Below are 20000 nucleotides of genomic sequence, written 5' to 3' on the forward strand. Positions count from 1 at the left end.
TCACACCCATATACAATCACACACATATTCACATACCTACCAAAACCACACTCCACTTTTTTACACACGCATCCTCACACACAAAAAAAAACTCGCACACATGCACTTCTATAATTGATATTTAACTGAACTGGATTTTTATAATTGTATTTATGTGAAAAACTGATTTGGCTTTATTTTATGTTTTTTTTATTATGTTGTGTATATTTCTTTGTATTGCTGTTGTTTTTCTTAATAAACAAAATAAAATAAATAAATAAATAAAATGTATTTCAATATCCGTTAGTAAGTAAAACACGTGGTAAATTTGCCAAGTGTCCGAATTGCATTGAACATAAGCGAAGGTGGACGCTCGCACCGTCGGACCAGCTGGAGACCAGCTGATATAAATAATAACTAATAATAATAAATGGCGTAAGTATAGCCCGTGAGCTCGCCAATATATGACAGTAAAATTTTTATTGTCTTTGAATTTCCTAGAGTTTTAACCATCGAAAAAAAAGAAGATTGCAAATAAAATCAACAGACAATGGAAATTTTATGTTTTTATTACAAAAAATAAAAATGCATATTTCTCTATGTATTTTTCTGTTATAAACAATCTATTAAAATAATACACATCAAATTTCCATTGTCTGTTGATTTTATTTGCAATCTTCTTTTTTTTCGATGGTTAAAACTCTAGGAAATTCAAAGACAATAAAAATTTTACTGCCATATATTGGCGAGCTCACACGCTATACATAGCCCTAATAAATAAATGAATAATTCATAAACTAAATAATAATAAACATGGAAATAATTTATACCCTCTCGCCGAGTTTTAATGCGAGAACGAGGCCCCCTCCCGGCGAGACGTCTCGCGGCGGTCGCGAGCGCGCTCCGCGTGAAACTTAAATTTTTCGTTTACTTCACTGAGCGACGATCCGAAATGCACCCCCGCCGATTTTTATTTCGTTCCTCCTTCCGATTCGAAAGTGAATGTGAAATTAAAAAAAAAAAAAAAACAAAAAAACTTAGAAATATTTTATACCCTCTCGCCGAGTTTTAATGCGAGAACGAGGCCCCCTCCCGGCGAGACGTCTCGCGGCGGTCGCGAGCGCGCTCCGCGTGAAACTTAAATTTTTCGTTTACTTCACTGAGCGACGATCCGAAATGCACCCCCGCCGATTTTTATTTCGTTCCTCCTTCCGATTCGAAAGTGAATGTGAAATTAAAAAAAAAAAAAAAACAAAAAACTTAGAAATATTTTATACCCTCTCGCCGAGTTTTAATGCGAGAACGAGGCCCCCTCCCGGCGAGACGTCTCGCGGCGGTCGCGAGCGCGCTCCGCGTGAAACTTAAATTTTTCGTTTACTTCACTGAGCGACGATCCGAAATGCACCCCCGCCGATTTTTATTTCGTTCCTCCTTCCGATTCGAAAGTGAATGTGAAATTAAAAAAAAAAAAAAAAACAAAAAAACTTAGAAATATTTTATACCCTCTCGCCGAGTTTTAATGCGAGAACGAGGCCCCCTCCCGGCGAGACGTCTCGCGGCGGTCGCGAGCGCGCTCCGCGTGAAACTTAAATTTTTCGTTTATCGAATATTTCCACCGAGCGACGATCCGAAATGCACCCCCGCCGATTTTTATTTCGTTCCTCCTTCCGATTCAAAAGTGAATGTGAAATTTAAAAAAAAAAAAAAACAAAAAAACTTAGAAATAATTTATACCCTCTCGCCGAGTTTTAATGCGAGAACGAGGCCCCCTCCCGGCGAGACGTCTCGCGGCGGTCGCGAGCGCGCTCCGCGTGAAACTTAAATTTTTCGTTTATCGAATATTTCCACCGAGCGACGATCCGAAATGCACCCCCGCCGATTTTTATTTCGTTCCTCCTTCCGATTCGAAAGTGAATGTGAAATTAAAAAAAAAAAAAAAAAAAAAAAACTTAGAAATAATTTATACCCTCTCGCCGAGTTTTAATGCGAGAACGAGGCCCCCTCCCGGCGAGACGTCTCGCGGCGGTCGCGAGCGCGCTCCGCGTGAAACTTAAATTTTTCGTTTATCGAATATTTCCACCGAGCGACGATCCGAAATGCACCCCCGCCGATTTTTATTTCGTTCCTCCTTCCGATTCAAAAGTGAATGTGAAATTAAAAAAAAAAAAAAACAAAAAAACTTAGAAATATTTTATACCCTCTCGCCGAGTTTTAATGCGAGAACGAGGCCCCCTCCCGGCGAGACGTCTCGCGGCGGTCGCGAGCGCGCTCCGCGTGAAACTTAAATTTTTCGTTTATCGAATATTTCCACCGAGCGACGATCCGAAATGCACCCCCGCCGATTTTTATTTCGTTCCTCCTTCCGATTCGAAAGTGAATGTGAAATTAAAAAAAAAAAAAAAAATTAAAACTTAGAAATAATTTATACCCTCTCGCCGAGTTTTAATGCGAGAACGAGGCCCCCTCCCGGCGAGACGTCTCGCGGCGGTCGCGAGCGCGCTCCGCGTGAAACTTAAATTTTTCGTTTACTTCACTGAGCGACGATCCGAAATGCACCCCCGCCGATTTTTATTTCGTTCCTCCTTCCGATTCAAAAGTGAATGTGAAATTAAAAAAAAAAAAAAAAACAAAAAAACTTAGAAATATTTTATACCCTCTCGCCGAGTTTTAATGCGAGAACGAGGCCCCCTCCCGGCGAGACGTCTCGCGGCGGTCGCGAGCGCGCTCCGCGTGAAACTTAAATTTTTCGTTTACTTCACTGAGCGACGATCCGAAATGCACCCCCGCCGATTTTTATTTCGTTCCTCCTTCCGATTCGAAAGTGAATGTGAAATTAAAAAAAAAAAAAAAAACAAAAAAACTTAGAAATATTTTATACCCTCTCGCCGAGTTTTAATGCGAGAACGAGGCCCCCTCCCGGCGAGACGTCTCGCGGCGGTCGCGAGCGCGCTCCGCGTGAAACTTAAATTTTTCGTTTATCGAATATTTCCACCGAGCGACGATCCGAAATGCACCCCCGCCGATTTTTATTTCGTTCCTCCTTCCGATTCGAAAGTGAATGTGAAATTAAAAAAAAAAAAAAAAAAAAAAACTTAGAAATAATTTATACCCTCTCGCCGAGTTTTAATGCGAGAACGAGGCCCCCTCCCGGCGAGACGTCTCGCGGCGGTCGCGAGCGCGCTCCGCGTGAAACTTAAATTTTTCGTTTATCGAATATTTCCACCGAGCGACGATCCGAAATGCACCCCCGCCGATTTTTATTTCGTTCCTCCTTCCGATTCGAAAGTGAATGTGAAATTAAAAAAAAAAAAAAAAACAAAAAAACTTAGAAATATTTTATACCCTCTCGCCGAGTTTTAATGCGAGAACGAGGCCCCCTCCCGGCGAGACGTCTCGCGGCGGTCGCGAGCGCGCTCCGCGTGAAACTTAAATTTTTCGTTTACTTCACTGAGCGACGATCCGAAATGCACCCCCGCCGATTTTTATTTCGTTCCTCCTTCCGATTCGAAAGTGAATGTGAAATTAAAAAAAAAAAAAAAACAAAAAAACTTAGAAATATTTTATACCCTCTCGCCGAGTTTTAATGCGAGAACGAGGCCCCCTCCCGGCGAGACGTCTCGCGGCGGTCGCGAGCGCGCTCCGCGTGAAACTTAAATTTTTCGTTTACTTCACTGAGCGACGATCCGAAATGCACCCCCGCCGATTTTTATTTCGTTCCTCCTTCCGATTCGAAAGTGAATGTGAAATTAAAAAAAAAAAAAAAAACAAAAAAACTTAGAAATATTTTATACCCTCTCGCCGAGTTTTAATGCGAGAACGAGGCCCCCTCCCGGCGAGACGTCTCGCGGCGGTCGCGAGCGCGCTCCGCGTGAAACTTAAATTTTTCGTTTATCGAATATTTCCACCGAGCGACGATCCGAAATGCACCCCCGCCGATTTTTATTTCGTTCCTCCTTCCGATTCGAAAGTGAATGTGAAATTAAAAAAAAAAAAAAAAAATTAAAACTTAGAAATAATTTATACCCTCTCGCCGAGTTTTAATGCGAGAACGAGGCCCCCTCCCGGCGAGACGTCTCGCGGCGGTCGCGAGCGCGCTCCGCGTGAAACTTAAATTTTTCGCTTACTTCACTGAGCGATGATCCGAAATGCACCCCCGCCGATTTTTATTTCGTTCCTCCTTCCGATTCAAGAGTGAATGTGAAATTAAAAAAAAAAAAAAAAAATTAAAACTTAGAAATAATTTATACCCTCTCGCCGAGTTTTAATGCGAGAACGAGGCCCCCTCCCGGCGAGACGTCTCGCGGCGGTCGCGAGCGCGCTCCGCGTGAAACTTAAATTTTTCGTTTACTTCACTGAGCGACGATCCGAAATGCACCCCCGCCGATTTTTATTTCGTTCCTCCTTCCGATTCGAAAGTGAATGTGAAATTAAAAAAAAAAAAAAAAACAAAAAAACTTAGAAATATTTTATACCCTCTCGCCGAGTTTTAATGCGAGAACGAGGCCCCCTCCCGGCGAGACGTCTCGCGGCGGTCGCGAGCGCGCTCCGCGTGAAACTTAAATTTTTCGTTTACTTCACTGAGCGACGATCCGAAATGCACCCCCGCCGATTTTTATTTCGTTCCTCCTTCCGATTCAAAAGTGAATGTGAAATTAAAAAAAAAAAAAAAAACAAAAAAACTTAGAAATATTTTATACCCTCTCGCCGAGTTTTAATGCGAGAACGAGGCCCCCTCCCGGCGAGACGTCTCGCGGCGGTCGCGAGCGCGCTCCGCGTGAAACTTAAATTTTTCGTTTATCGAATATTTCCACCGAGCGACGATCCGAAATGCACCCCCGCCGATTTTTATTTCGTTCCTCCTTCCGATTCGAAAGTGAATGTGAAATTAAAAAAAAAAAAAAAAAAAAAAAACTTAGAAATAATTTATACCCTCTCGCCGAGTTTTAATGCGAGAACGAGGCCCCCTCCCGGCGAGACGTCTCGCGGCGGTCGCGAGCGCGCTCCGCGTGAAACTTAAATTTTTCGTTTATCGAATATTTCCACCGAGCGACGATCCGAAATGCACCCCCGCCGATTTTTATTTCGTTCCTCCTTCCGATTCAAAAGTGAATGTGAAATTAAAAAAAAAAAAAAAAACAAAAAAACTTAGAAATATTTTATACCCTCTCGCCGAGTTTTAATGCGAGAACGAGGCCCCCTCCCGGCGAGACGTCTCGCGGCGGTCGCGAGCGCGCTCCGCGTGAAACTTAAATTTTTCGTTTATCGAATATTTCCACCGAGCGACGATCCGAAATGCACCCCCGCCGATTTTTATTTCGTTCCTCCTTCCGATTCGAAAGTGAATGTGAAATTAAAAAAAAAAAAAAAAAATTAAAACTTAGAAATAATTTATACCCTCTCGCCGAGTTTTAATGCGAGAACGAGGCCCCCTCCCGGCGAGACGTCTCGCGGCGGTCGCGAGCGCGCTCCGCGTGAAACTTAAATTTTTCGTTTACTTCACTGAGCGACGATCCGAAATGCACCCCCGCCGATTTTTATTTCGTTCCTCCTTCCGATTCGAAAGTGAATGTGAAATTAAAAAAAAAAAAAAAACAAAAAAACTTAGAAATATTTTATACCCTCTCGCCGAGTTTTAATGCGAGAACGAGGCCCCCTCCCGGCGAGACGTCTCGCGGCGGTCGCGAGCGCGCTCCGCGTGAAACTTAAATTTTTCGTTTACTTCACTGAGCGACGATCCGAAATGCACCCCCGCCGATTTTTATTTCGTTCCTCCTTCCGATTCGAAAGTGAATGTGAAATTAAAAAAAAAAAAAAAAACAAAAAAACTTAGAAATATTTTATACCCTCTCGCCGAGTTTTAATGCGAGAACGAGGCCCCCTCCCGGCGAGACGTCTCGCGGCGGTCGCGAGCGCGCTCCGCGTGAAACTTAAATTTTTCGTTTACTTCACTGAGCGACGATCCGAAATGCACCCCCGCCGATTTTTATTTCGTTCCTCCTTCCGATTCGAAAGTGAATGTGAAATTAAAAAAAAAAAAAAAAACAAAAAAACTTAGAAATATTTTATACCCTCTCGCCGAGTTTTAATGCGAGAACGAGGCCCCCTCCCGGCGAGACGTCTCGCGGCGGTCGCGAGCGCGCTCCGCGTGAAACTTAAATTTTTCGTTTATCGAATATTTCCACCGAGCGACGATCCGAAATGCACCCCCGCCGATTTTTATTTCGTTCCTCCTTCCGATTCGAAAGTGAATGTGAAATTAAAAAAAAAAAAAAAAATTAAAACTTAGAAATAATTTATACCCTCTCGCCGAGTTTTAATGCGAGAACGAGGCCCCCTCCCGGCGAGACGTCTCGCGGCGGTCGCGAGCGCGCTCCGCGTGAAACTTAAATTTTTCGCTTACTTCACTGAGCGATGATCCGAAATGCACCCCCGCCGATTTTTATTTCGTTCCTCCTTCCGATTCAAGAGTGAATGTGAAATTAAAAAAAAAAAAAAAAAATTAAAACTTAGAAATAATTTATACCCTCTCGCCGAGTTTTAATGCGAGAACGAGGCCCCCTCCCGGCGAGACGTCTCGCGGCGGTCGCGAGCGCGCTCCGCGTGAAACTTAAATTTTTCGTTTACTTCACTGAGCGACGATCCGAAATGCACCCCCGCCGATTTTTATTTCGTTCCTCCTTCCGATTCGAAAGTGAATGTGAAATTAAAAAAAAAAAAAAAAACAAAAAAACTTAGAAATATTTTATACCCTCTCGCCGAGTTTTAATGCGAGAACGAGGCCCCCTCCCGGCGAGACGTCTCGCGGCGGTCGCGAGCGCGCTCCGCGTGAAACTTAAATTTTTCGTTTACTTCACTGAGCGACGATCCGAAATGCACCCCCGCCGATTTTTATTTCGTTCCTCCTTCCGATTCAAAAGTGAATGTGAAATTAAAAAAAAAAAAAAAAACAAAAAAACTTAGAAATATTTTATACCCTCTCGCCGAGTTTTAATGCGAGAACGAGGCCCCCTCCCGGCGAGACGTCTCGCGGCGGTCGCGAGCGCGCTCCGCGTGAAACTTAAATTTTTCGTTTATCGAATATTTCCACCGAGCGACGATCCGAAATGCACCCCCGCCGATTTTTATTTCGTTCCTCCTTCCGATTCGAAAGTGAATGTGAAATTAAAAAAAAAAAAAAAAAATTAAAACTTAGAAATAATTTATACCCTCTCGCCGAGTTTTAATGCGAGAACGAGGCCCCCTCCCGGCGAGACGTCTCGCGGCGGTCGCGAGCGCGCTCCGCGTGAAACTTAAATTTTTCGTTTATCGAATATTTCCACCGAGCGACGATCCGAAATGCACCCCCGCCGATTTTTATTTCGTTCCTCCTTCCGATTCGAAAGTGAATGTGAAATTAAAAAAAAAAAAAAAAACAAAAAAACTTGGAAATATTTTATACCCTCTCGCCGAGTTTTAATGCGAGAACGAGGCCCCCTCCCGGCGAGACGTCTCGCGGCGGTCGCGAGCGCGCTCCGCGTGAAACTTAAATTTTTCGTTTACTTCACTGAGCGACGATCCGAAATGCACCCCCGCCGATTTTTATTTCGTTCCTCCTTCCGATTCGAAAGTGAATGTGAAATTAAAAAAAAAAAAAAAAACAAAAAAACTTAGAAATATTTTATACCCTCTCGCCGAGTTTTAATGCGAGAACGAGGCCCCCTCCCGGCGAGACGTCTCGCGGCGGTCGCGAGCGCGCTCCGCGTGAAACTTAAATTTTTCGTTTACTTCACTGAGCGACGATCCGAAATGCACCCCCGCCGATTTTTATTTCGTTCCTCCTTCCGATTCGAAAGTGAATGTGAAATTAAAAAAAAAAAAAAAAACAAAAAAACTTAGAAATATTTTATACCCTCTCGCCGAGTTTTAATGCGAGAACGAGGCCCCCTCCCGGCGAGACGTCTCGCGGCGGTCGCGAGCGCGCTCCGCGTGAAACTTAAATTTTTCGTTTATCGAATATTTCCACCGAGCGACGATCCGAAATGCACCCCCGCCGATTTTTATTTCGTTCCTCCTTCCGATTCGAAAGTGAATGTGAAATTAAAAAAAAAAAAAAAAAATTAAAACTTAGAAATAATTTATACCCTCTCGCCGAGTTTTAATGCGAGAACGAGGCCCCCTCCCGGCGAGACGTCTCGCGGCGGTCGCGAGCGCGCTCCGCGTGAAACTTAAATTTTTCGCTTACTTCACTGAGCGATGATCCGAAATGCACCCCCGCCGATTTTTATTTCGTTCCTCCTTCCGATTCAAGAGTGAATGTGAAATTAAAAAAAAAAAAAAAAAATTAAAACTTAGAAATAATTTATACCCTCTCGCCGAGTTTTAATGCGAGAACGAGGCCCCCTCCCGGCGAGACGTCTCGCGGCGGTCGCGAGCGCGCTCCGCGTGAAACTTAAATTTTTCGTTTACTTCACTGAGCGACGATCCGAAATGCACCCCCGCCGATTTTTATTTCGTTCCTCCTTCCGATTCGAAAGTGAATGTGAAATTAAAAAAAAAAAAAAAAACAAAAAAACTTAGAAATATTTTATACCCTCTCGCCGAGTTTTAATGCGAGAACGAGGCCCCCTCCCGGCGAGACGTCTCGCGGCGGTCGCGAGCGCGCTCCGCGTGAAACTTAAATTTTTCGTTTACTTCACTGAGCGACGATCCGAAATGCACCCCCGCCGATTTTTATTTCGTTCCTCCTTCCGATTCAAAAGTGAATGTGAAATTAAAAAAAAAAAAAAAAACAAAAAAACTTAGAAATATTTTATACCCTCTCGCCGAGTTTTAATGCGAGAACGAGGCCCCCTCCCGGCGAGACGTCTCGCGGCGGTCGCGAGCGCGCTCCGCGTGAAACTTAAATTTTTCGTTTATCGAATATTTCCACCGAGCGACGATCCGAAATGCACCCCCGCCGATTTTTATTTCGTTCCTCCTTCCGATTCGAAAGTGAATGTGAAATTAAAAAAAAAAAAAAAAAATTAAAACTTAGAAATAATTTATACCCTCTCGCCGAGTTTTAATGCGAGAACGAGGCCCCCTCCCGGCGAGACGTCTCGCGGCGGTCGCGAGCGCGCTCCGCGTGAAACTTAAATTTTTCGTTTATCGAATATTTCCACCGAGCGACGATCCGAAATGCACCCCCGCCGATTTTTATTTCGTTCCTCCTTCCGATTCGAAAGTGAATGTGAAATTAAAAAAAAAAAAAAAAACAAAAAAACTTGGAAATATTTTATACCCTCTCGCCGAGTTTTAATGCGAGAACGAGGCCCCCTCCCGGCGAGACGTCTCGCGGCGGTCGCGAGCGCGCTCCGCGTGAAACTTAAATTTTTCGTTTACTTCACTGAGCGACGATCCGAAATGCACCCCCGCCGATTTTTATTTCGTTCCTCCTTCCGATTCGAAAGTGAATGTGAAATTAAAAAAAAAAAAAAAAACAAAAAAACTTAGAAATATTTTATACCCTCTCGCCGAGTTTTAATGCGAGAACGAGGCCCCCTCCCGGCGAGACGTCTCGCGGCGGTCGCGAGCGCGCTCCGCGTGAAACTTAAATTTTTCGCTTACTTCACTGAGCGACGATCCGAAATGCACCCCCGCCGATTTTTATTTCGTTCCTCCTTCCGATTCGAAAGTGAATGTGAAATTAAAAAAAAAAAAAAAAACAAAAAAACTTAGAAATATTTTATACCCTCTCGCCGAGTTTTAATGCGAGAACGAGGCCCCCTCCCGGCGAGACGTCTCGCGGCGGTCGCGAGCGCGCTCCGCGTGAAACTTAAATTTTTCGTTTATCGAATATTTCCACCGAGCGACGATCCGAAATGCACCCCCGCCGATTTTTATTTCGTTCCTCCTTCCGATTCGAAAGTGAATGTGAAATTAAAAAAAAAAAAAAAAACAAAAAAACTTAGAAATATTTTATACCCTCTCGCCGAGTTTTAATGCGAGAACGAGGCCCCCTCCCGGCGAGACGTCTCGCGGCGGTCGCGAGCGCGCTCCGCGTGAAACTTAAATTTTTCGTTTACTTCACTGAGCGACGATCCGAAATGCACCCCCGCCGATTTTTATTTCGTTCCTCCTTCCGATTCGAAAGTGAATGTGAAATTAAAAAAAAAAAAAAAAACAAAAAAACTTAGAAATATTTTATACCCTCTCGCCGAGTTTTAATGCGAGAACGAGGCCCCCTCCCGGCGAGACGTCTCGCGGCGGTCGCGAGCGCGCTCCGCGTGAAACTTAAATTTTTCGTTTATCGAATATTTCCACCGAGCGACGATCCGAAATGCACCCCCGCCGATTTTTATTTCGTTCCTCCTTCCGATTCGAAAGTGAATGTGAAATTAAAAAAAAAAAAAAAAAATTAAAACTTAGAAATAATTTATACCCTCTCGCCGAGTTTTAATGCGAGAACGAGGCCCCCTCCCGGCGAGACGTCTCGCGGCGGTCGCGAGCGCGCTCCGCGTGAAACTTAAATTTTTCGCTTACTTCACTGAGCGATGATCCGAAATGCACCCCCGCCGATTTTTATTTCGTTCCTCCTTCCGATTCAAGAGTGAATGTGAAATTAAAAAAAAAAAAAAAAAATTAAAACTTAGAAATAATTTATACCCTCTCGCCGAGTTTTAATGCGAGAACGAGGCCCCCTCCCGGCGAGACGTCTCGCGGCGGTCGCGAGCGCGCTCCGCGTGAAACTTAAATTTTTCGTTTATCGAATATTTCCACCGAGCGACGATCCGAAATGCACCCCCGCCGATTTTTATTTCGTTCCTCCTTCCGATTCGAAAGTGAATGTGAAATTAAAAAAAAAAAAAAAAAAAAAAAACTTAGAAATAATTTATACCCTCTCGCCGAGTTTTAATGCGAGAACGAGGCCCCCTCCCGGCGAGACGTCTCGCGGCGGTCGCGAGCGCGCTCCGCGTGAAACTTAAATTTTTCGTTTACTTCACTGAGCGACGATCCGAAATGCACCCCCGCCGATTTTTATTTCGTTCCTCCTTCCGATTCGAAAGTGAATGTGAAATTAAAAAAAAAAAAAAAACAAAAAAACTTAGAAATATTTTATACCCTCTCGCCGAGTTTTAATGCGAGAACGAGGCCCCCTCCCGGCGAGACGTCTCGCGGCGGTCGCGAGCGCGCTCCGCGTGAAACTTAAATTTTTCGTTTATCGAATATTTCCACCGAGCGACGATCCGAAATGCACCCCCGCCGATTTTTATTTCGTTCCTCCTTCCGATTCAAAAGTGAATGTGAAATTTAAAAAAAAAAAAAAACAAAAAAACTTAGAAATAATTTATACCCTCTCGCCGAGTTTTAATGCGAGAACGAGGCCCCCTCCCGGCGAGACGTCTCGCGGCGGTCGCGAGCGCGCTCCGCGTGAAACTTAAATTTTTCGTTTATCGAATATTTCCACCGAGCGACGATCCGAAATGCACCCCCGCCGATTTTTATTTCGTTCCTCCTTCCGATTCGAAAGTGAATGTGAAATTAAAAAAAAAAAAAAAAAAAAAAAACTTAGAAATAATTTATACCCTCTCGCCGAGTTTTAATGCGAGAACGAGGCCCCCTCCCGGCGAGACGTCTCGCGGCGGTCGCGAGCGCGCTCCGCGTGAAACTTAAATTTTTCGTTTATCGAATATTTCCACCGAGCGACGATCCGAAATGCACCCCCGCCGATTTTTATTTCGTTCCTCCTTCCGATTCAAAAGTGAATGTGAAATTAAAAAAAAAAAAAAAAACAAAAAAACTTAGAAATATTTTATACCCTCTCGCCGAGTTTTAATGCGAGAACGAGGCCCCCTCCCGGCGAGACGTCTCGCGGCGGTCGCGAGCGCGCTCCGCGTGAAACTTAAATTTTTCGTTTATCGAATATTTCCACCGAGCGACGATCCGAAATGCACCCCCGCCGATTTTTATTTCGTCCCTCCTTCCGATCCAAATGTGAATGTGAAATAAAAAAAAAAATAAAAAATAAAAAATAAAAAAAAAAAACAAAAATATTTCCTACCCAAATTATAAGTCTAATTTTTCAATCATAATCTCTTTCCATATTCGTCTTCTCAAACGAAAAAAGAAAAGAAAAAATAAAATCATCTCGCAGAATTTGCCAAGTCCCGACCGTACCGCGCGTTTTACCCATCGGCTCATTTACGTTTCGCCTGAAACGCGCGTAGGCTCCCCGCATGGCTGGCGGCCCGGCGTGCGAGACGCCGACACCCGTCGCCGTACGTATATTATGCGCGTCTCTCATGGCGTTAGCTAAAATACATTTTTCACCGCGTTCGCACATTGCGGCGGCCGATATGCCGCGCCGGCTTTACATTTGCGAAAATCAACGTCGTGTGGCCGTTCAGCTCCTTTGTGCGGCTGAGCGAGCATTGCACTTCGCCCGTGTTACAAACTCTGGAGTTCCGCGCAAGCAGAGAACACCGTGAACAAAAACGAGAACGGTCGTAGGATTCTAATCCACGTCCCCACTATTGCCGCGCCGAAGGCGTGCGCTCTCGTACGTTAATATTTGACGAAAGGGAATTAAATTTTTGGCCAAAGAGAAGATCCATGTGGTCCGTCTCGTCAGGTCCAGCGTTCACTTGTTAAAAAGTGAATTTAAAAGTAAAACGAACAGACTCGTGAATCGCGAGAGTGCAAACTCGAGCGAGCGAGAATGTGAGTTATATAGGTGCGAACATAAAGAGCGTGTCGCGGCGGGTGACTCCGTCGCGCCTCAGACGCCCTTCGTATCCTGGAGCGATATAGAAATGAACAGCTCCCTGGTTGATCCTGCCAGTAATCATATGCTTGTCTCAAAGACTAAGCCATGCAAGTCTCAGTAAAAGCCGAATTAAGGTGAAACCGCGAATGGCTCAATATATCAGTTTTGGTTCCTTAGATCGTACATAGTTACTTGGATAACTGTGGCAATTCTAGAGCTAATACATGCAAACGAGGTCCTGACCGGCAACGGGAGGGATGCTTTTATTAGATCAAAAACCAATCGGCGGCGGGGTTCGCGCCCCGTCCGTCGCCATTCGAGATGATTCTAGATAACTTTGTGCTGATCGCACGGTCTAGCACCGGCGACGCATCTTTCAAATGTCTGCCTTATCAACTGTCGATGGTAGTTTATGCGACTACCATGGTTGTCACGGGTAACGGGGAATCAGGGTTCGATTCCGGAGAGGGAGCCTGAGAAACGGCTACCACATCCACGGAAGGCAGCAGGCGCGCAAATTACCCACTCCCGGCACGGGGAGGTAGTGACGAAAAATAACGATACGGGACTCGTCCGAGGCCTCGTGATCGGAATGATTACACTTTAAATCCTTTAACGAGGATCCATTGGAGGGCAAGTCTGGTGCCAGCAGCCGCGGTAATTCCAGCTCCAATAGCATATACTAAAGTTGTTGCGGTTAAAAAGCTCGTAGTTGAAATTGTGTCCTGCGGTGTCGGTCTACCGAATGCGGTACGACAGGCACGTCTGCGGGGCTTCTCGCCGGTGCGTCCACCGCCAGTGTGTTGCGGTCGTCCTCGCGGGCGGCCGCGCGCCGAGGCGGGCCGTCGCGGCTGTTTACTTTGAACAAATTAGAGTGCTCAAAGCGGGCTAACACTTGCCTGAATATTGTACGCATGGAATAATAGAATAGGACCTCGGTTCTGTTTTGTTGGCTTTCTGATACCAGAGGTAATGATTAATAGGGACAACTGGGGGCATTCGTATTGCGACGTTAGAGGTGAAATTCTTGGATCGTCGCAAGACGGACTAAAGCGAAAGCATTTGCCAAAGGTGTTTTCATTAATCAAGAACGAAAGTTAGAGGTTCGAAGGCGATTAGATACCGCTGTAGTTCTAACCATAAATGATGCCAGCCAGCGATCCGCCGAAGTTTCATAATTTTAACCCGGTGGGCAGCTCCCGGGAAACCAAAGCTTTCGGGCTCCGGGGGGAGTATGGTTGCAAAGCTGAAACTTAAAGGAATTGACGGAAGGGCACCACCAGGAGTGGAGCCTGCGGCTTAATTCGACTCAACACGGGAAAACTCACCAGGCCCGGACACTGGAAGGATTGACGGATTAACAGCTCTTTCTCGATTCGGTGGGTGGTGGTGCATGGCCGCTCTTAGTTGGTGGAGCGATTTGTCAGGTTAATTCCGGTAACGAACGTAACTCTAGCCTATTAAATAGACGTGCAACCGGTATCACAGGAGTCCGCGGGCGCGCATCTTGCGGCGTTCGCGTCGCGGAAGTGTGTTTCGCGGTCTTCACTACCGGCGTACAATGAAAATCTTCTTAGAGGGACCGGCGGTATATATAGCCGCACGAGATTGAGCAATAGCAGGTCTGTGATGCCCTTAGATGTCCTGGGCCGCACGCGCGCTACACTGAAGGGATCAGCGTGTCCTCCTTGGCCTAACGGCCCGGGTAACCCGATGAAACCCCTTCGTGATAGGGATTGGGGTTTGCAATTCTCCCCCATGAACGAGGAATTCCTAGTAAAAGCGAGTCACCAGCTCGCGTTGATTGCGTCCCTGCCCTTTGTACACACCGCCCGTCGCTACTACCGATGGATGATTTGGTGAGGTCTTCGGACTGGTGCGCGGAAGCTCGTCTCGGGCATCCGACGCGTCGGAAAGTTTGACCGAATTTGATCATTTAGAGGAAGTAAAAGTCGTAACAAGGTTTCCGTAGGTGAACCTGCGGAAGGATCATTTCCTGTGAAATATAATATAAAATGAATTTTCATTCTTTTATATAGTATAAATATATTTATACACACGCGCAGAGCGCAAAATAAGCAAACACTGCGGCGGAATTTCGCCCTAGGGCGCCGCCGCGAACCGCGGACTGCCGGTGTCGCGGGAGGCGGGTCTGTCGGCCCGATTCCCGCGTCCGGCTATATTCTGTGAAAAATGTAATTTTTTTTCCGATAGAGAAAAAAGAAAAAAAACGCAACCGATAAACAATATATATATATATATCATAAAACACTATTACCCTGAACGGCGGATCACTCGGCTCGTGGGTCGATGAAGAACGCAGCTAAATGCGCGTCAGAGTGTGAACTGCAGGACACATGAGCATCGACATTTCGAACGCACATTGCGGTCCGAGCAAGACTTAGTTTGTCGACGGACCACTCCTGTTTGAGGGTCGCGCACACAATGCGACCAGACTTCGCCGTCTTCTCTCTTCGGAGAGAAGATTCGGCGAGAGTGTTGCCGGTCTGTCGTCCGCCGGCGCGCGAGCGCCGGACGGACGTCCGGTTAAATTTGACTTGGCGCGCTCTCTCGGTCCCCCCCGAGACGCTTTTCGAGCTAGCGACGACGCTGTGAAACCCGCCGCCGGTCCTCACGGGCCGGCGCGCGGGGGCGTTTCTTCGCGCTCTGCGTCGCGCGCGGGTACCGTGCGAAACCGGAGAGCGTTTACATTATTCATATATATGTATATTTATATATATATATGAATTTTTTTTTGTTGTCGACCTCAAATCAGGAGAGATCACCCGCCGAACTTAAGCATATCAGTAAGCGGAGGAAAAGAAACTAACGAGGATTCCCCGAGTAGCGGCGAGCGAAACGGGAAGAGCCCAGCGCTGAATCCTGCGGCCCAGGCGGGCCGCCGGGAAATGTAGCGTTAGGGAGGAGAGTAATATATACACGCGCGGTCATTAGTCACGGCTGCCTGTCCAAGTTCATCTTGAACGGGGCCCGCTTACCCGCAGAGGGTGCCAGGCCCGTGGTGACGGTAGCCGGCCGCGACGGTCTCTCTCCCCAGAGTCGGGTTGCTTGAGAGTGCAGCCCTAAGTGGGTGGTAAACTCCATCTAAGGCTAAATACTACCACGAGACCGATAGCGAACAAGTACCGTGAGGGAAAGTTGAAAAGAACTTTGAAGAGAGAGTTAAAGAGTACGTGAAACCGTTCAGGGGTAAACCTGTGGAACTCAAACGAGCGAACGGAGAGATTCATCGTGTCTTCCGTCGGAGCCCGCGTCCCGGCGCACACCTCCGCCCTTCGGCACTCGTTGTCGGGGCGGGGGGTGTCCGGGTGCGCAGCCGGGCTCCCGGAGCGCGTGCACTTCTCTCTCAGTATAACACCGCGACCCGTTGCGCCTCGGTCGAATGCGCCGTGCGGCTGTCCCGCCTCGCTCCGCGGGGCGGAGCCGCGGCGTCCACGGCCGGGGCGAGTTTTAAAGCGACGGTAGAGAACGAGGATCGCGTCCGCCCCTTCGGAGGGCGTCCGTCGCGTCACAGCGGCTTCCTTCTCGTGGCCCCCGGCGCCCAGTGCGTCGCGGGTGTCGCGTTTCGGATGTCCGTGGCTAGTGGCGCGCTCTCGGACGGGACGCGTCCCGGTCGGCGGTGGTTTTGTTTTGGGCACTCACAGGACCCGTCTTGAAACACGGACCAAGGAGTCTAGCATGTGCGCGAGTCATCGGGAACACTGATAAACCCAGAGGCGAAATGAAAGTGAAAGGTCGGCCTCGAGCCGGCCGCAGGGAAGATGCGCGGGCGTCGTCAGACGCCCCGCCGCATTCCCGAGGCGTTTCGAGAAAGCCCCCGTGCGATTATCGAGACGCACTGAGAGCGTACACGCTGGGACCCGAAAGATGGTGAACTATGCCTGGTCAGGTCGAAGTCAGGGGAAACCCTGATGGAGGACCGAAGCGATTCTGACGTGCAAATCGATCGTCCGAACTGGGTATAGGGGCGAAAGACTAATCGAACTATCTAATAGCTGGTTCCATCCGAAGTTTCCCTCAGGATAGCTGGCGCTCGAGAAACATGACGGAATTTATTCCGCCATTCTGACAGTCTCATCCGGTAAAGCGAATGATTAGAGGCATTGGGGCCGAAATGGCCTCAACCTATTCTCAAACTTTAAATGGGTGAGATCTCCTTCTTGCTCGAAGATGAAGTAGGAGCTCGGATGGGAGTGCCAAGTGGGCCAATTTTGGTAAGCAGAACTGGCGCTGTGGGATGAACCAAACGTCGAGTTAAGGCGCCCAATGAACGCTCATCGGAGACCATAAAAGGCGTTGGTCGCTCATGACAGCAGGACGGTGGCCATGGAAGTCGGAATCCGCTAAGGAGTGTGTAACAACTCACCTGCCGAAGCAACCAGCCCTGAAAATGGATGGCGCTGTAGCGTTCAGCCTATACTCGACCGTCGCAGGCAAGCGGGACGTTCGTGCGGTCTCGTGCCGTGCGATCGTTTTGAAGCCGCGACGAGTAGGATGGCCGCGGCGGTGTGCGCAGAAGGGTCTGGGCGTGAGCCCGCCTGGAGCCTCCGTCGGCGCAGATCTTGGTGGTAGTAGCAAATACTCAAGCGAGGTCCTTGAGGGCTGATGTGGAGAAGGGTTTCGCGTTAACAGCCGTTGCACGCGAGTTAGTCGATCCTAAGCCCTAGGAGAAATCCGATGTTGATGATGGTGTAAAGTTATATATATACATTATAATAATATCACACCCGTCGGGCGAAAGGGAATCCGGTTGCAGTTCCGGAACCCGGCTGCGGAACCGTCTTAAAAATCGTTCCCTCGCAAGAGAGTTCGTCGGGGTAACCCAAAGTGGCCTGAAGACGCCGACGGGAGATCCGGAGAGAGTTATCTTTTCTGCCTGAGCGTTCGAGCGCCCTGGAATCCCATAGCGGGGAGATAGGGCTCGGGACGCGAAGAGCATCGCCGATGCGGCGGTGTCCGGATCGGCCCCTCGGACCTTGAAAATTCAGGTGAGGGATACGCGGAGATGTCGCGCCGGCTCGTACCCATATCCGCAGCAGGTCTCCAAGGTGAAGAGCCTCTAGCCGATAGAATAATGTAGGTAAGGGAAGTCGGCAAGTTGGATCCGTAACTTCGGGATAAGGATTGGCTCTGAGGGCCGTGGCGTGTCGGGCCTGGTCGGGAAGAGGTCATCGGCCGAGACGTGGAAGCCGGGCGGGGTCTCCCCGCGCGGTGCCCTTCGGGTGCCTCGCGGGTGTGGATCTCCGTCACCCGGCGCCTCGCCTTGGCCACCCCTCGGATCTTCCTCGCTGTGTGGCACCGGCGTGTTCGCGCACGCCCGGTGACCTGTACGACCGCCGGACGACGGTCAACTCAGAACTGGCACGGACAAGGAGAATCCGACTGTCTAATTAAAACAAAGCATTGCGATGGCCCTCGCGGGTGTTGACGCAATGTGATTTCTGCCCAGTGCTCTGAATGTCAATGTGAAGAAATTCAATTAAGCGCGGGTAAACGGCGGGAGTAACTATGACTCTCTTAATGGCAATGAACACGGAACCCCTTCGCCTTTGCAACTGGCCCCCCATGTACCCTGTCCTCGAGACAGGGTGTAACCCGAGTCACTCCGCAGCGAATTAGAATTGAAATATGGGTAAGGGGCAGAAACCCAGGGGCGTTGGGTTGCCAGCCCATCGCCCTTTATTGTGTTGGTATGAACAATCAAAACGAGCCTCGGACGAGCCTTAATTCGGGGCAGCCAGAACGGCCTGCCCCGCCAACACTTCGGCTTGGTGACCGGACGCACCCGAACCGTCCGGAAAATGATGAAAGCGAGGCGCATGTCTGTCCCGTGTGCCGAGCTGTTTTACGCTCTCAACGTGGTTTGAGAACCCACATGACCAGGAGTCACCGCCAGTCCGCCCAAGCTGGAGAAGTCGCAGTTGTCAGCGACCAAACAAATTTCATCTGTCACAGTTGCAATCGCTCATTCGATTCCCAAATTGGACTTGGCGTTCATCGACGTCGTGCTCACCCAGAGGACTTCGAAGCTGAAGTGCAGCTTCCAGTGAAAGCTCGATGGTCCGCAGAGGAGAGCGATCTTCTGGCGAAGCAGGAGGCCATCGGCACAATAAGCAATGTTCCGCAGTTGCTAACGTATCTGACGGACAAGTGTCCCGGCCGATCGCTGGAGGCTGTTAAAGGCCAACGGCGTAAGGCCGGGCACAAGTCCGCGGTGCTGAGGTACATAGCGGAGCTGAGCGTGCAGGTGGCTGGCTCGTCAGGGGACCCCCACGAAGATGAGCGCCTGGTCCATGAAGATAATGTATCCGACTCTACCTCGCATCTCGAGACAAGCAGTTCAAATGATAGAAGCGACTCAATTGTAGATGAGATAGTACGTTTGGCCGACGTACTCTCATCAGCCCCAAATGAATGTTTCAAAATTCCAGAATTAGTTGCAATCGGCAGATCCGTAGCGAATAACGCCGATCAAGCAACAATCTTCTCAGCGTTGTCTGAATGGCTAAGTGGCATATTTCCACAACCGTCTGGTAATCCTTCCGCTCCCCGAGCCACCAATGTCGAGTCAGCCGGAATGAGTAGACGTGCTCGTCGCAACAAAGAGTATGCAGACACGCAGAGTATGTTTAGATCAAACATGTCGCGCTGCGTGAAAGCTATTCTGGACGGCGAGGCGGTGACCGAGTCCGATCCAGCACTACCGCCGTACGAGAGTATGGTTGAGTACTGGTCGGCAGTGGTCACCCAACAATCGAAAGTTCTGGTAGCCAGCCCCCACGAGCTGATCTACCGTGAGAAAGAAGGCTTGGCTAGTCTGTGGAGACCTGTCTCAAGACGTGAGGTGTACGACGGGAGAGTAGCGCTAACTTCAGCGGCAGGCCCTGACAAGGTCTCGCCAAGGAGCTGGAGAGCGGTACCACCCGATGTTGTTTGTATGTTGTTCAACATCGTACTCGCTGTCGGCGGATTTCCCATCTCCGCCTTAGCGAGTAGAACCATCTTCGTGCCCAAGAAAGGAGGCACAGGGCAACCTTCGGATTACCGCCCTATTTCAATCTCATCCGTAATCGTGAGGCATTTCCACAAGATCCTAGCCACTCGATTACTCAAGCTGCGGCTAATTGACCCCCGCCAGCGATGTTTCGACGATGGCTGTGCGGAAAATATTTCCGTGCTAAGTTCACTGCTTAATGAATCGAGGCGGAATCTGAAACCGATGTTCATGGCCTCTTTGGACATGGCAAAGGCGTACGATTCTGTCTCCCATGAAGGC

The 20000-nt window shown here is 48.1% G+C and overlaps 2 non-coding genes and 1 pseudogene across 2 annotated transcripts; all 3 read left to right on the plus strand.

Moving 5' to 3' along the window:
- The first annotated feature begins 12758 nt into the window (after positions 1-12758).
- On the plus strand, positions 12759-14698 carry LOC148270669 (small subunit ribosomal RNA). Its single transcript, XR_015825315.1, has one exon. It is a non-coding gene; the product is annotated as a small subunit ribosomal RNA (ribosomal RNA).
- A 280-nt stretch (positions 14699-14978) lies between these two features.
- LOC148270670 (5.8S ribosomal RNA) lies at positions 14979-15140 on the plus strand. Its single transcript, XR_015825314.1, has one exon. It is a non-coding gene; the product is annotated as a 5.8S ribosomal RNA (ribosomal RNA).
- Positions 15141-15465: 325 nt separating this feature from the next.
- LOC148270671 (large subunit ribosomal RNA) overlaps positions 15466-20000 on the plus strand; it is a 7798-nt pseudogene continuing 3263 nt past the window's right edge.

The sequence above is a fragment of the Micrasema longulum genome, unplaced genomic scaffold (genome assembly GCF_059751315.1).
Source record: "Micrasema longulum isolate JH-2025_06_02 unplaced genomic scaffold, ASM5975131v1 h1tg003609l, whole genome shotgun sequence".
In the NCBI taxonomy this organism is placed as follows: domain Eukaryota; kingdom Metazoa; phylum Arthropoda; class Insecta; order Trichoptera; family Brachycentridae; genus Micrasema; species Micrasema longulum.